This window comes from Bos mutus, chromosome 1 (genome assembly GCF_027580195.1).
Source record: "Bos mutus isolate GX-2022 chromosome 1, NWIPB_WYAK_1.1, whole genome shotgun sequence".
Lineage (NCBI taxonomy): Eukaryota > Metazoa > Chordata > Mammalia > Artiodactyla > Bovidae > Bos > Bos mutus.
Window position 1 is genome coordinate 53079421 of NC_091617.1, and position 17153 is coordinate 53096573.

Consider the following 17153-nt stretch of genomic DNA (forward strand, 5'->3'; position numbering starts at 1 on the left):
AGAGACCATAGACACAATGAATTCCAGTTGCCCCAACCTGTTTAAATGATCCTTCCCCAAATGTCAAAGAGGAATGAACCACAGATGGGAACAGTTTTATGACAGAGGGGAAAAGGCTAGCAGGGTATTCAGTGACCTCCCAGACTCAAGTCAAAGAAGCACAAAACCTATCTCCATGAACTTCTGTCCCAAAGGTAAAACTGACAGTCCTCACCTGAGCCTTAGAGCCTGGGACAGAGAGGATCTTAAATGTTTATACAAGTTCCTGGTATGCATATGCCATCTTACATGTACACGGGATATTTGGAAGGAAAGGGGTATGCTTACTGCAGACAATAAACAAGTGAAACATGGATTAAGCACATTGAAGCTCTTAGAAGCAGTACAGCTTCCAGAAGAGGTGTCAGTGATTCCTTGTAGGTGTCACCAGAAGGGGACTACAGAGGTAACAAAGGAAAACAAGGCAGATGCAACTGCCAAAAAGGCGGCCCTAGAACCAGGCAATTGGCAACTACTCCTCATACCTCGAAGCCCAGAACCATACAATTATCTCCCAATCTACAAAAAGGAAAAATTAGACAAATCCCCAAAACAGGGCTTCAGTAGAGATCTAGGAGGCCATAAGTGGCTAATTGATGAAAATTAGCCACTTTTCATCAACAACACTTCTTTCCCCCAACTGTAGCTTGTCAAGCCACCAGAGAGGCGTTTCAAGGACTTACTATGGGATAGAAGCCTTATATAATTAGTTGAGGTCATGGTAATTCCTGGCATGAAAAGTATAATCAGTGGAATATTTAAGACATGTCCCACCTAGACAATGAGCAACTCCAGCACCATATTCCCAAAGTCCCCCAGGTAAGTCTCATTCAGACCAGGGGGACGTATCCTGGAGAAGACTGGTAGACTGATTTCACTGTCAGGGCCAGAGTACCTGGCAATTTCAGGTATCTCTTTGTACTAGTAGACATTTTCTGGTCAGATAGAAGCATTCCCCACTAGTCCCAGTTTTGGGGCAAGTCCCTTTCTATCATTCCTCACTTAGTTGAAGTGACTAGGGCATTATTAAAGAAATAATCCTCAGATTTGGCCTCCCAGGATTCCTACAAAGCAATAATGGTCCAGCATTTTGTCGCTAATGAAGAAGGGGATTACATGAGCCTTGGACATAAAATGGATCTTGCACTCAGCCCAGAGACTCCATCATTGAGGAAAGTAGAGAAGTTCAATCAGACTTGGAAAAGGGCCTTAGCCAACGGATGTCAGGAAACTAAAAAAAAATTGGATTAAGTTGCTTCTGATTGCCCTGCTCTACATGTGGTTAGCTCTAGGGGTAAGTTAAAGTTAAGTGCATTGAACTCATATACAGTAGACACATTTCCAAACCAAAGAAAAGGGACACTTTAACCCCCCTGAAAAAGAACAACTCAAGTTTGCCCTCCAGGTAGGAGAGACCATGATAGCACCCATGGAATGTGGTAACAGGGTGCTGCCTGTACTCACTGATCTAGCCCTGTACCTCTTCCAGCCAGGAGACTGGATGAACCTAAAGACATGGAAAGCTGGTAGCCAACAAAACCAACTCAATCCTAAGTGGAAAGATGCCACTTGGTGATCCTAACCACCCATTCTGCCCTGAAGTTGCAGGGATCACCCCATGAGTACACCACACTCGAGTGGAGGAGGCTATAGAGCCCAAACCTCCTAGAGACAACCTGGGGTAGTGGACTCCTTTGACTACTTGTGTGAACCGCTCTCTGCCTTGAGGCAGCCCCACCCACAGCCTGTTGGGAAGAGCACTAGATCATATCTCTCCATCCTCTGATCCAAGAGCAAAGCTTTCCTTTTGCTTCTGACCAACTCAATCTTATTCTGTTGACTTAAATGGGCAAAAGGACCCTTGCTGAGGATCTACTCAGGAGGGTTGGTTAAAAAGGCAAAACCAAATAAAACATTCTTGACCTTACAATTCCCTCCAGTTACTGTAACAATTCTTTTTTCTCCTTTACAGTAAAACATTAAAGAAACTCTCTACACACATCATTTCTGCTTCTTCACCTTCCATTACCTTCTCAATCTACTTCACTCTCAATAATAACCTAAAAATCCTTCACGCTAAGGTTGCCAAAAACATCCAGTCCTCTGATATCATCTTACTTGACCACGCAGAAGCACTGACACCATTGTATACTGTCTCATTCTTGAACTACTCTCCTCTTAGCTTCCCTGACATCATCTTTTAGTCTGGCTACTTTACTTCAGTCTCTTTTGTCTGCTCCTCATCTAAATGTTACAAATTCACCTGTATCATTTTTCTCCCTATGCATTTTCTTTGGGTGATCTCATTTATTTCCATAGCGTTTAAAACCATCTGCTGGGAGGGATTGGGGGCAGGAGGAGAAGGGGACGACAGAGGATGAGATGGCTGGATGGCATCACTGACTCGATGGACATGAGTCTAAGTGAACTCTGGGAGTTGGTGATGGACAGGGAGGCCTGGCGTGCTGCGATTCATGGGTCGCAAAGAGTCAGACATGACTGAGTGACTGAATTGAACTGAACTGAACTGATGCTGACAACTCCCAAATTTCTGTATCTGTTTCACACTCTGACCCCCACAGTTGTACATCCAACTACCTACTTGACATCTATTAGCAATTTTACGTGCATTTCAATATACCAAAATAAAACTCATGACTTTTCCCAGGGCTTGGTAATTGAATGAGAAACTAAGCTTGCAAACAAAGCACCAACAAAATATGGGAAACTCCCCATTTTTTTAAGGAACAAAATCAATATTTAATATATTAAAATAAAACCATACAGGTAGTCATCAGGGTTGAGGCTTAATTAGGCATCTTTCATTTATGCAATAACTTAGTGTTGTTTTTGTTTTGTATTATGCTTAAAGAAGGATTTCATTATTTTTTTAAATATGAGACCTCTAAAGATCCTTATCTGCCCCCATCCATGCCCAGTTTTCCACATATCAGTAAATGCATTGCCATTGTCATTCATTTGGTTTCAAAGTCAGAAAGCTGGATTTCATCCTTGAAAACTTTCCTCATTTCCCATACTCAAGCCAGAAACAAGTCCTGGATTGAAGTCCTGGATTGAACTCCCCAAATAACTCAATCCTTGCTCTGTTCTTTACCACTGCCTTTATTATCCACTTTAGTCATGTCAGCCCAACTATTCTGAGAAAACTCCTTACTGTATGTTTCACACTATGCTTACTCCCTTCTAACACATTCTCCACTCACCAGGCAGAATGTCCTTTAAAAACACAAAATGTTACTCCCTCGATGTTTTCCCTTTGCTCTTCAAATATAATTTCAATTCCATGTCATAGGTTTTTGGGCCCTGCCTGCTCTGGTCACTATATATTTTGTAACCACACCTTGACATCAGATCACAATCCAGCTGTGGCTTGATCCTTTCCATCAGCTGGTCTCAGCAGTCTTCAGCAGCATCCTCTCAAAGAAATCCTGTAATTAGACTCTTCTCTCTGGTTTTCTATCACTTTGCCCTGTTTGTTATCACAATTTGTAATTTTTTTATTTATATGTTTGTTTGCATCCTTTTTGACTATCTTAGTTAGACTGTAAACTGAGTGAGAACAGAAGCCTGTTTTCTTTACTCTGGCTTCTCCTATGTCTGAGCGAAAGTGAAGTCACTTAGTCATGTCCGACTCTTAGCGACCCCATGGACTGCAGCCTACCAGGCTCCCCCGTCCAGGGATTTTCCAGGCAAGAGTACTGGAGTGGGTTGCCATTGCCTTCTCCATGAAAAATAGTAGAAGGATCCAAAAATTAATGGTCAAAGAAGGATCAAAAAATTAAAAAATTAATGGAATTATGGATTCCACCCTTAAGTGGAATGAACGGTCAGCCTAATTCAGTGACAATAGACCCAGTGCTTCTTTCACTCTCTTTCCCACTGAAAGAAACAACTCTGAAATTCTGGACACTTCACTGAGCCACAACTTATTCACTTTTGATCATGGGATCTAATAGTCAAGCCTGTAGACTGTTTTTAGTGAATGATAATGGAATGGATGAATGTGCAGTGAATCTGGTCTTTTGCTTCCCAAAAAATAAAATGAGGGCAATAATATTTAAGTTCCTTCAAGCTTTAAATTTCAAGACCCCTGAAAGTCTCATCAGACAAACTAGTTATAAGTCTGAACACTGCTTCTGGACGTTTCCTATCAAGTTTAGTCTTTAAAGTGCTATTGAGGGATTATCAGGCATTCAGTACAATGTCATCTTCCTGTCTTCATTCTGTTTGGAAAAACTGAGTAATATTTCATTGTCTACTTTAAAAGAAAATGGAGGTGCTTGATCTCAGTATGAAATTCATCAGTACTTTATATACACTGGTAAGACTGAAAGGTATTTATAGGTCATACTATGATCCACATGAATACTTATTACAAACTAAGTTTTCAATAAGTGACAGTATATATAAATTTTCTAGACATATTTCTGCTGCTGCTGCTGCTGCTGCTAAGTCACTTCAGTCGTGTCCAACACTACGAGACCCCATAGATGGCAACCCACCAGGCTCCCCCGTCCCTGGGATTCTCCAGGCAAGAACACTGGAGTGGGTTGCCATTTTCTTCTCCAATACATGAAAGTGAAAAGTGAAAGTGAAGTCGCTCAGTCGTGTCCGACTCTTAGCGACCCCATGGACTGCATGCAGCCTACCAGGCTCCTCTATCCATGGGATTTTCCAGGCAAGAGTACTGTGGGTTGCCATTGCCTTCTCCTTAAACATATTGACATATACACAAAATTCACATGGTCTAAGACACAGGAGATATTTCCAACATTAAAATAGGAAAATCTGGTATTTTAAATCTTCTGACCCAATTCTGTCTGAAGAAGAAACCTCACGACAGCTTTAAGAAATAACTTGAAAGCACAGATTTGGCCTTCTAAGTATGTACACTTTCTGTTTTGCTACTCTGAAAGTGGCATATTAAGGAGGGTAGGCAAGTTGACAAAATTCAGTAAGACATTTAACAGCTTGTGATGCATTCTGACCCACGGTTTCTGAGAATTAATATTCTAGCATCCATGGAATTTTGTATTAGGCTTTAGTAAATATATTTGACACGTTAAAATTCAACCACACACTAAATGCAGCATGGCACTGAGACTGTTAATTTCAGTGCCTCTTTAAATAGTGGATATTATTTCAAATAACCTATCATATTGAACAAAATTGTTTTCTAAGGCTTTTTTTTTTAAAGATTCTCACTAGTGTTTACTGTATTAGTGCTCAAACATTAAACCATAAAAATCATCCATTAGAAGCTAGGAAACATACAACCCAAGATGGAATAAACTTGGTAATCATTTTGACAAGGGCGAAATTGCAATAAGAGACCTTGCTTAATCCACAGCACAAAACGTGAGGAAGCATGACAAAGACACTGTCCTCCAGCGCTGTGCTCCACCAGACGCACGTGTCTGGGGTTAAAGAAATGGAGCCACCAGCGGCACCCTCACTACATGTGAGGATCTGTAGTCCGCTAAGCTTTGAACAAGTTGGCACCTAGTCCTTACTTGGGCACAGGCACACAATCTAAAATCTGCTCCTAGGCACAGATGCACTGGCACAAAATCTGTCCTTAGGCCCAGAAACTGGGAACGTTGGCTATAGTTACATAATACGTCATTCCAACAAAGTGATTGAAGCTGCATGAGGTGGGCAAATTTGCTCAAATGAAGCAGGCAGAGCCGGAAGAATTCAGACATTGTTGGCAACAGAGCCAGAGTTTTAAGAAGGAAAAAAATACTTTGTGTGGAAAATTTCTGGAAGAATGTATGCCAAACTAGTAATAATAGCTATCTCTTATAGAAAGAATTATTAGAAAAATTTAAAGTGTTTATTTCTGTAATTTTGATTAAAAAAATATACAGGGAAATAATACAAATAATTGAAAAGTAATAAAAAATGCCACACACATAATCCATTCATCAGCAATCATTTCCCAGATTTTTACTTTTAGATCACTGGAGGGGAAATTTGAGATTTCTTCCTTTTAACATCTCACAATGGATAGTCTATCATTTCCTTCACTAATGTTAAAGGATTCCTTTTTTCTTTTATTGAGTAAATGTCCCATAAAGTAGATTTGCCTGGCATTCATTGTGAGGCTGAATCATGCATATAAAATAAAAGACTTTTAGTTCATCTTCAATAAAACAGAATATTCTTTAAACCAATAGTGCTAAGAGGAAAAATGATTTCATTAACTGAAATGTTTAGCCAAGATACTGGATGGTGCTTTTCACCTGCCACAGCAATTAAGACGTCTCTAATAAAATACCATTGAGATAAATTATAGCTCTTTACTCAGAGCTCATCAGAGAAGATCTAATTTATAGCACTGACTATAACATGTTAAAAAGTCTCTATATGAAAGCTAATTCCATGATAAATTTTAATTATGTGGATAGAACTAGCTTCAAAGCTGTATTAATTATACATTTAAGCTCTACATGCAAACTAGTACATTACAGTACAGCCAGAACATGTAAAATATAGTCTGAACCGAATTAAAATATGCCAATTTCCTCTGCAGTTATTTGCTTTTGATATACTGTAGTTCTTTCAGACCATTCTTTATAAACATTAAATTACTGCTGTGCTTTCTTAGCCATTTTGCTACCCTAGAAAGAATTCCAGGCTCTGGTTAACTTCATGGCATGATTTTCTACTTTCGCAGAGTACAAAGCAGATATCCATCTAAGATAAATACCTTAATAAAAGGGGTGAAAGTTGCTGGCAAGTTTTACTTCCTTATCCCAAAATCTGTCCACCCCTCTCACTGTAATTCCTAGTCTCACCCGTCTATTTCTCTCTCTGGGTTTTCATCTCTGGCTCAAAACATAGGTCAAGGCACCAAAGCCCTGTAAGTACAGGCATGAATTCCTTGCTTCAAAAACAGACTAGAGCAGTAGCCAGTCAGCAAACTCAGTCTTTGACAAGAGGCTTGCTCCATATGTAAACTGAACATTTCATTCTCTATCCAGAAAGTCTTGGTACCTAGAAAATATCAAGTGAATTGAAGAGCGTGCTTAGTGTTATCACTATTACATGTATGTAATACCTCACACAGCAAAAAATGAAAATTTGTAGATTAAAAATTTACCATATTTCATCTTTCCTGCCCCTTAGTTTCCCAGTTTCATTCCCTGGAGGTAAATTGATCACTTTACAGGTATACAATGCATATGAGAACATACAAGTATAAAACAACAAAAATGTATACTGTATTCTTCACTTTAATCTTTTAACATATATATATATTATATACTGGAAATTGTCCAAAATAAATACAAATAAATAGCTCCATTTTTAAAAAGGTTTCATAGAATCCCATGCCATACAGGCACATAATTTACTTAACCTGTGTCCTAACATAGATATTTACTCTGCTTCCAATCTTTTTGTTATTTCAAACAACCCTATAAGGAATATCCTTGTATGTTTGTCATTTAAGATGTGACAAGCATATCTGTGGATAAATTCTCAGAGCAGTATTGCAGGATCAAAGACCATATGGATTGCAATCTTGATATTGTTAAATAGTTTTTTATAGAGTTTATACCAAATTACATACCTAATAGTAGTGTATTAAATACCTATTTTCTCACACCCTTTTCAATATAGTATGCTATAAAAATTCTTTTATCCTCGCCAAATTAACAAAGGAAAATGGCATTTCATTGTAGTTTTAATTTTTAAATTAATGTTTTTTCCTGTTATGTATTAAATGAATAACTTTTCATATTTTAAGACCCATTTACATTTCCTTTGATACCAACCATTTTATCCTTTGTCCATTTCTTGTAGGATTATTGGCCTTTTTCTTATATATTTATTTATATATGCTAAGAAACATAGCCTTTGGTCTATGTCATCAATTGCAGAGAAAATATTTTCCCCTGGCTTGTCATTTGCATTTTTAAATGGATTTTAACGACAAGATAATTTTATTTTAGTTTTATATGGTCAATTTATTCTATCTTTTAACTTAATATTTCTTAGTTTTGGATTAACCCTAGGAATGTCTTCTGAACCTTGAAACATTTTACATACATACACACACACACCTGTGTGTATACATACAAACATACATACATTTCCATAGTATACTTATATTTTTCTATTTAAATATTTTAAATATTTGGAATCTGGGGATAAGAAATGAGGTAAGAGCCCCAAAATATTTTTATTTTCCAGATTACTATCCAGTTGTTCCAATGTTGTTGTTGTTCAGTCACCCAGTAGTGTCTGACTCTTTGTGACCCCATGGACTGCAGCACACCAGACCTCTCTGTCCCTCACCATCTCTTGAAGTTTGCCCAAGTTCATGTCCATTGCATTGGTAATGTCATCCAGCCATCTCATCCTCTGACATGCTCTTCTCCTTCTGGCCTCAATCTTTCCCAGCATCAGGGACTTTTGCAATGAGTCAGCTGTTCGCATCAGATGACCAAAGTACTGGAGTTTCAGTATTAGCATCAGTCCTTCCAACAAGTTTTCAGAGTTGATTTCCCTTAATTTTGATTGGTTTGATCTCCTTGCTGTCCAAGCGACTCTCAGGAGCCTTCTCCAGCACCACAGTTCAAAGGCATCAATTCTTCCATGTTCTGCCTTCTTTATGGTCCAGCCCACACAGCCTTACGTGACCACTGGGAAGACCATTGCCTTGAGTATACGGATCTTTGTTGGCAGTAATGTCTCTGCTTTTTAACACACTATCTAGGTTTGTCGTAGCTTTCCTGCCAAGAAGCAAACATCTTCTGATTACATGGCTGCAGCCACCATCTGCAGTGATTTTAGAGCCCAAGAAGCAGAAATCTGTCGCTACTTCCACCTTTCTCCCTCTAATTGCCATAAAGTAATGGAGCCAGATGCCATGATCTTAGTTTTCTCAATATTTAGTTTTAAGCTGGCTCTTTCACTCTCCTCCTTCATCCTCATGAAGAGGATGCGAAGAGTTGACTCATTGGAAAAGACTCTGATGCTGGGAGGAATTGGGGGCAGGAGGAGAAGGGGACAACAGAGGATGAGATGGCAGGATGGCATCACTGACTCGATGGACATGAGTTTGGGTGAACTCCGGGAGTTGGTGATGGATAGGGAGCTCCTCTTCGCTTTCTGCCATTAGGGTGGTATCATCCACATATCTGAGGTTGTTGATGTTTCTGCTGTCTATCTTGATTGCAACTTGTAACTCAGCCAGTCCAGCATTTCTCATGATGTGCTCAGTGTATAGATTAAACAGTGACAGTAGACAGCCCTGTTGTAATCCTTTCTCAATCCTGAAACAATCAGTTGTTCCATACAGTGTTCTAACTGTTGCTTCTTAAATAATTCATCACTCACTTACTGGTTTGTTATGCCATTCTTGCCACACACTAATATTCAACACATATCTACTTAACAGACTTTCTTGTCTGTTATCTGCATGTCTATTTATCTGCATGTCTAGTCATACAGTATTATTACATTCAGTTCAGTTCAGTCGCTCAGTCGTGTCCGACTCTTTGCGACCTCATGAATTGCAGCACTCCAGGCCTCCCTGTCCATCACCAACTCCCGGAGTTCACCCAAACTCACGTCCATCGAGTCAGTGATGCCATCCAGCCATCTCATCCTCTGTCGTCCCCTTCTCCTCCTGCCCCCAATTCCTCCCAGCATCAGAGTCTTTTCCAATGAGTCAACTCTTCTCATGAGGTGGCCAAAGTACTGGAGTTTCAGCTTTAGCATCAGTCCTTCCAAAGAACACCCAGGACTGATCTCCTTTAGGATGGACTGGTTGGATCTCCTTGCAGTCCAAGGGACTCTCAAGAGTCTTCTCCAACACCACAGTTCATGACTGTAACTCTATTTGCTTGGTCTTCAATGCCGAGTCCAGGCAACTCGATATTTTAAAATATGGGAGAGACTGTAACTTGTTACTCTTCTTAGACCAGAATTTTCTTGAACATTTTCCCTATTTTCCATGTGAATTAGTTTTTCCAGTTCAAGAAAATGAACAAATGAGTAACACTCTATCCTGGTTATTGATATAGAATTAAGTTTATTACTTACATTAGGAAGAGCTGACATCTTTATAATACTGAATTTTCATATTAAAGAAAATGTATGTTTTCCTAATTTGTACTGATTTTGCATATTTCTTGTTAAATTTATTTTTTTCTATTGTAAATGTGGTATTTTGTTTCATTATAACTTCCAATTGGTTATTGTCTGTACTTATAAAAGTTGTTTGCTCTTTACTATTATTATACTCAGCCATCTAAAAATTCTTTGTGTATTCATGTAAGCAGGTTTAAAATTTGCAAATATTACAACCTTTTTCATATATGTATATATAATATACACCTCATAATCTCCTCTCTAATTGTACTCGCATGTACCTTCAGAACCATGTTAAAAAAATCAGTAGTGAGGGCTTGTGTGGGCAACACATATGCTAAAACTGGAGCAATACCAAGAGGATTAGCGTGGCCTCTGAGTAAGGATGGCACAGAAATTTGTGATACATTCTGTATTTTATCTCCTCAGCCACAGGACACAAAAGCAAAAATAAAAAATGGGACTATATCAACTAAACAGCTTTGCACAGCAAAGGAAACTATCAAGAAAACAAAAGTCAGCCTACTGAATGAGAGAAGATATTTGTAATATCAGATATATGCAGAGGTTGATATCTAAAATATATAAAGAACTCATGCAACTCAATATCAAAAAAACAAACTCAATTAAAAAATGGGCAGAGGCACTGAACAGAGATTTTTGTACAGATGGCCTACAGACATCTGAAAAAATACTTAACATCACTAATCATCAGGGAAATGCAAGTCAAAACTACAGTGAGCTACCACATCACACCTATAAAAATGGCAATTATCAAAATAGAAGAAACAAGTGTTGGTGAGGATGTGGCAAAGAGGGAACCCTTGTTTGCAGGATCATAAATTGGTGGAAAACAGTATGGAGTCTCGTCAAAAAATTAAAAATAGAACTCCCATATAATCCATCAACTTCACATCTAGGTATTTACCCAAAGAAAACAAAATCACTAATTTAAAAAGATATATTCACCCTATTGTTCACCATAGCATTAAATAGACAAGACATGGAAACTAAATGTCCATCAATAGCTGAATGAATAAAGAAAATGTGGCATGCATACATACACACACACACACACACACACACACAAAATGGAATATTACTCTCTCATAAAAAAACAATGAAACTTGCCATTTGTGACAACATGAATGGATCTAAAGAATATTATGTTAAGTGAAATAAGTCAGATAGAAAAAGACAGACACTGGATGACTTGACTTAAATGTGGAAGCTAAAACACAAAAAAACACAAATAAGACAAAATAAAAACAGACTCAGAACAAACTCGTGGTTGCTAGAAGGTGGGAGACAAAATAAGTAAAAGAGATTAATAGGCACAAACCCCCATTTATAAAATAAATAACCCATGAGGATGTAATATATATCATAAAGAATTGGTCAATAATATCTTAATTATTTTGTATAGGATCAGATGGTTACTAGATTTGTCATCATGATCATTTCATAACATATGCAAATGTCAAATCACAATGTAGTACACCTGAAACTAAAATATTACTCTCTATCAACTATATTTCAATTGTTGTTGTTTAGTCGCTCAGTCGTGTCCAACTCTTTGTGACCCCATGGACTGTAGCACACCAGGATTCCCTGTCCTTCACCATTTCCCAGAGCTTTCTCAAACTCGTGTCCATTGAGTCAGTGAGTCCATCCAACCATCTCATCCTCTGTCACTCCCTTATCCTCCTGCCTTCAATCTTTCCCAGCATCAGGGTCTTTTCCAGTGAGTTGGCTCTTCACATCAGGTGGCCAAAGTACTGGAGTTTCAGCCTCAGCATTAGTTCCTCCAATGAATATTCAGGATTTATTTCCTTTAGGATTGACCGGTTTGATCTCCTTGCAGTCCAAGGGACTCTCAAGAGTCTTTTCTTATACCACAGTTTAAAAGCATCAATTCTTCAGCGCTCAGCTTTCTTTATGGCCGAACTCTCACATCCACATAGGACTACTGGAAAAACCATAGCTGTGACTATACGGACCTATTGGCAAAGTAATGTCTCTGCTTTTTAATACACTGTCTAGGTTTGTCATAGCTTTTCTTCCAAGGAGCAAGTGTCCTTGCTTGAAATAAAAAACGTGGAGCAAGTTTTTCAAGTAAAAAGTAGTGATGCTCTGGTTTTATTCTTGACATTATGGGGATCTTCTCATTGTGTTTTCATTAACACATGATATTAACATTTAGATGGTAATTATTAGTTTAAAATGTTACCATATAGTTCATAGTTTATTGAGTTTTTTTCCCCACCCTTGATTGGTATGATTATGTGATTTATTTGTTTTCCTCTAGGTGAATTATATTAACAGAGTTGCTGATGTTGAATTATTTTTCCATTCTTGGAATAAGCCAGTATTATGATCCCTACTCAATCAGTGTCTGAGTGCAGTCCAGGGGAAGGAAGCATGGTTTGGTATGAATACCATGGGGGTTTTATAGGGTTTGGAAGCTGGAGTCTGTCATCAACTATGGTTCTCACAGCAGATTCTCTTGAAGGAAATTTGAGCAACACATTTCTACAACCATCATGTGAGTCAGTAGAGGACTGGAAGTCAGAAAACTTGAGCTCCAGAACTATCGCTGCCAACTAGTTATCAGTGTTATCTTAGGTAATGTACTCGCTGAGCTTCACCTTTTCCTTGCTTGATAAAGACAGACATAATAACAGCATATGCATTTAAAGTGCTTGAAAGAGATTCTAGTACATAGTGTGTAGTAAATATTGGCTGTGATTATTGTTAGTACCAAAAATCCCTTCAGGGCGGAGCCCCAGAACCTGGAAAGTAGCAAGATGCTCAGTAGCTCAGTCGTGTCTGATTCTGTGACTTCATTGACTGTAGCCCACCAGGTTTCTCTGTCCATGGGATTTTCCGGGCAGGAATACTGCAGTGGGTTGTCATTTCCTACTCTAGGGGATCTTCCCAATCCAGGGATCAAACCCAAGTCTCCTGCATGTCCTGCATTGGCAGAAGGAATCTTTACCAATGCACAATGGCTGCCATTTATTAAGCACTTATTACATGCCAGTTAGTGTTGACAAAGACAGAGGATCAGAAGGAAAGAAAGAAAAGGAAGAAATCATGGCACTAGTTGATGTTACCACCTTGAGCAACCTATACTAAAGGAAGAGGCTCTCTAGCATTTAGAATTTGCTAGAACAAAAAAAAAGACTTATAAGGAAGAAGAAAAGTGAGCCTAAAAATTCCTTTCTGGATGTGTTAAGTTTACTGAGAAGGAAAGATAGAAAAGATTTAGGGTATCAGCAATAGCTTCCCAGTTGGCTCAGTGGTAAAGAATCTGCCTGCCAATGCAGGAGATGCAGGGTTCAATTCCTGGGTCAGAAAGACCCCCTGGAATAGGAAACAGCAACTCACTCCAATATTCTTGTTTGGAAAAAGTTCATGGACAGAGGAGCCTGGTGGGCTGCACTTTGGGGTCTCAAAGAGTTGGATTGACTGAGTACACACACACAATGTTCAGAATAGAGTAGGCCCTTGGCTGGAGCTTTCATTTGGCTCTCTATCACCTGGGTCCCCCTGGTGGCAGGATGAGTGAGGGAAAATGAACAATATCAACATACAGAGCAACAATTCAGTACATGCAAGCAGGGCTTCTGATCCTGCATCTTCCACTTACCAAATCTGAACAAAATCCTTAACTTTCTGGTTCTCATCCTTGAAAAGGATTGCTCTGAGGAATAAATGAGATAATAATATATAATTTATGAAAAACACTTGACACAGAACAGTTGTTCAATAAGTATGGCTATTATTATTAAAGCATGTCTCATATGTTTTCTAATGACCTAAGTTTTACTTATAAAACTACTCTCAAATATGATGTTAATTTGGGAATTCCTTGGAAATCCAGTGGTTAAGACTCCACTCTTTCCCCTGCAGGGAGCACAGGTTCAATCCCTGATCGGGGAATGAGGATACCACATGCCACATGGTGGGCCCAAAAATAAAAATATATGCTAATCTTTAACAAATATTGACTGCCACCAAGAATATTTTTCATGAATTTTAATCTTAGAATGTTCAGGAAAAACCACATCAACTACAATGATTTTCAATAATTACACTGATGTCCTAATTGAAGTTTTGACCTTGCACTGAAAAAAATTCAAAGGAACTTTCCTTTTTTTTTTTTTTTAAGTAAACTCATCTCTAATGGACAAACTACCTGAAAGGATCCTTTTAAAATAAATACTATCCAAAAGCTACTCACTATCCAACTCCTAAGTTATATATATTAATAACAGTTAGAAACATGAGAATCCTGGAATGTGATCAGGTGGGCCTTAGGAAGCATCACTATGAACAAAGCTGTGGAGGTGATGGAATTCCAGTTGAGCTATTTCAAATCCTCAAAGATGATGCTGTGAAAGTGCTGCACTCAGTATGTCAGCAAATTTGGAAAACTCAGCAGTGGCCACAGGACTGGAAAAGGTCAGTTTTCATTCCAATCCCAAAGAAAGGCAATGCCAAAGAATGCTCAAACCACCACACAATTGCACTCATCTCACATGCTAGTAAAGTAATGCTCAAAATTCTCCAACCCAGGCTTCAGCAATACATGAACTGTGAACTTCCAGATATTCAATCTGGTTTTAGAAAAGGCAGAGGAACCAAAGATCAAATTGCCAACATCCACTGGATCATCGAAAAAGCAATAGAATTCCAGAAGAACATCTATTTCTGCTTTATTGACTATGCCAAAGCCTTTGACTGTGTGGATCACAATAAACTTTGGAAAATTCTGAAAGAAATGGGAATACCAGACCACCTGACCCACCTCTTGAGAAACCTATATACAGGTCAAGAAGCAACAGTTAGAACTGGACACGGAACAACAGACTGGTTCCAAATAGGAAAAGGAGTACGTCAAGGCTGTATATTGTCATCCTGCTTATTTAACTTCTATGCAGAGTACATCATGAGAAATGCTGGACTGGAAGAAGCACAAACTGGAATCAAGATTACTGGGAAAAATATCAATAACCTCAGATATGCAGATGACACCACCCTTATGGCATAAAGTGAAGAAGAACTAAAGAGCCTCTTGATGAAAGTGAAAGAGGAGAGTGAAAAAGTTGGCTTAAAGCTCAACATTCAGAAAACTAAGATCATGGCATCTGGTCCCATTACTTCATGGCAAAGAGATGGGGAAACAGTGGAAACAGTGGCTGACTTTATTTTTCTGGGCTCTAAAAGCACTGCAGATGGTGATTGCAGCCATGAAATTAAAAGACCCTTACTCCTTGGAAGGAAAGTTATGACCAACTTAGTCAGCATATTAAAAAGCAGAGACATTACTTTGCCAACAAAGATCTATCTAGTCAAAAGCTGTGGTTTTTCCAGTAGTCATGTACGGATATGATAGTTGGACTATAAAGAAAGCTGAGCGCCGAAGAATTGATGCTTTTGAACTGTGGTGTTGGAGAAGACTCTTGAGAGTCCCTTGGACTGCAAGGAGATCCAACCAGTCCATCCTAAAGGAGATCAGTCCTGGGTGTTCTTTGGAGGGACTGATGTTGAAGCTGAAACTGCAATAATTTGGCCACCTGGTGCAGAGAGCTGGCTCATTTGGAAAGACCCTGATGCTGGGAAAGATTGAGGGCAGGAGGAGAAGGGGATGACAGAGGATGAAATGGTTGGATGGCATCACCAACACAATGGACATGGGTTTGGGTGGACTCCGGGAGTTGGACATGGACAGAGAGGCCTGGCATGCTGCAGTTCATGGGGTCACAAAGAGTCGGACATGACTGACTGAACTGAACTGAAGCCATAAAAACCCAGTCATCATATTAAGATGATCTTTTACGTCAACATGAATCAACACATGCCAGACAGACTTTAATAGTCAATTTTGAGATATGGAAGTTCTTGTTTCAATGGATGAAATATGTAAGCCTTTGAAAAATTCAAATGTGAACATTTTTTAATTTAATAGATTTCTTCTGATCTGAAAGGATAGCAAAAATTGGGTTAAAAGTTTGCATGAAAACTTTAAAAAGCAAAGATCACAGTTGATATAAGATGGTGTTGAGAGAGAAGCATATATTGCATGGCCTTGAAATTGTTTCCACTCACATGGAACAACCCCAGATGTTTTCAAAAATCAAAAATGATAAGCAGAAAGAGAGTGGGAAGAAACAACAGCATTTTTGTTATATCCAACTGATAAACACTGGGCTGCATATATATTATGCTAAGCATGATTAAGCACAGAATTAACATCATTTCACTGCATTTGTAATACAGTGAAATAAGGCAGTTGAGACAAATGGAAAAAGGTCTCCAAAACATTGCTTTGAGGATATAAATTGGCACTGTCAAGTTATATATTTACAAAAAATATGGACAAAGGGGTCAAATAATTAATTTTTTCTGGATGTATGTGCATAGGCTATGATTAAAGGTCACCCTGTTATTCATGTAGTTTGATAAATCTTAACCTCCCATGAATCACATGTCCCACAGTGTATCTAATTACCTAGAATGGATCCAAAAACAGTACTAATCTTGCATTTTAATAGTTAAAGCATCATAAACAAAAGATAAATCTTTTCCTTGATAAAAAATGTTGGAGATGCAAATTTACAAAAGAAGTCGAGAACAAAATATTTTAAGTGCCAAGCAAGCACCTGAAATATGTCATTTATTCATTTAATATCTACTGAGCTCATACTCTTCGATGAGCAGGTTCTCTATTTAAGTGCTGAAGACATAAAGGTTATAAGGATATCACAGTCTAGTGGCAAGTGACAGGTATATGTAGATTCAATTTCAATACAATAAGAAATGCAATGATAGTAGAGGGTCCAGGTGTAGAGTGGGGGTGGGGGGATGCCCAGAGACAAGGTAATTTTACCTTATCTTATGGGAGAAGAGAGGCAAGAATACTTTTCAGAGGAGGACTGGCACCTCAAAGATGAATATTGGTTGATTTTCAGAATAATCTCTAA

General features: G+C 38.5%; 2 pseudogenes; both read left to right on the top strand.

Moving 5' to 3' along the window:
* The first annotated feature begins 804 nt into the window (after nucleotides 1-804).
* The window catches only part of LOC102271292 (intraflagellar transport protein 20 homolog pseudogene), a 49368-nt pseudogene continuing 33019 nt past the window's right edge, over nucleotides 805-17153 (top strand).
* LOC138989439 (U6 spliceosomal RNA) lies at nucleotides 10484-10584 on the top strand (annotated as a pseudogene).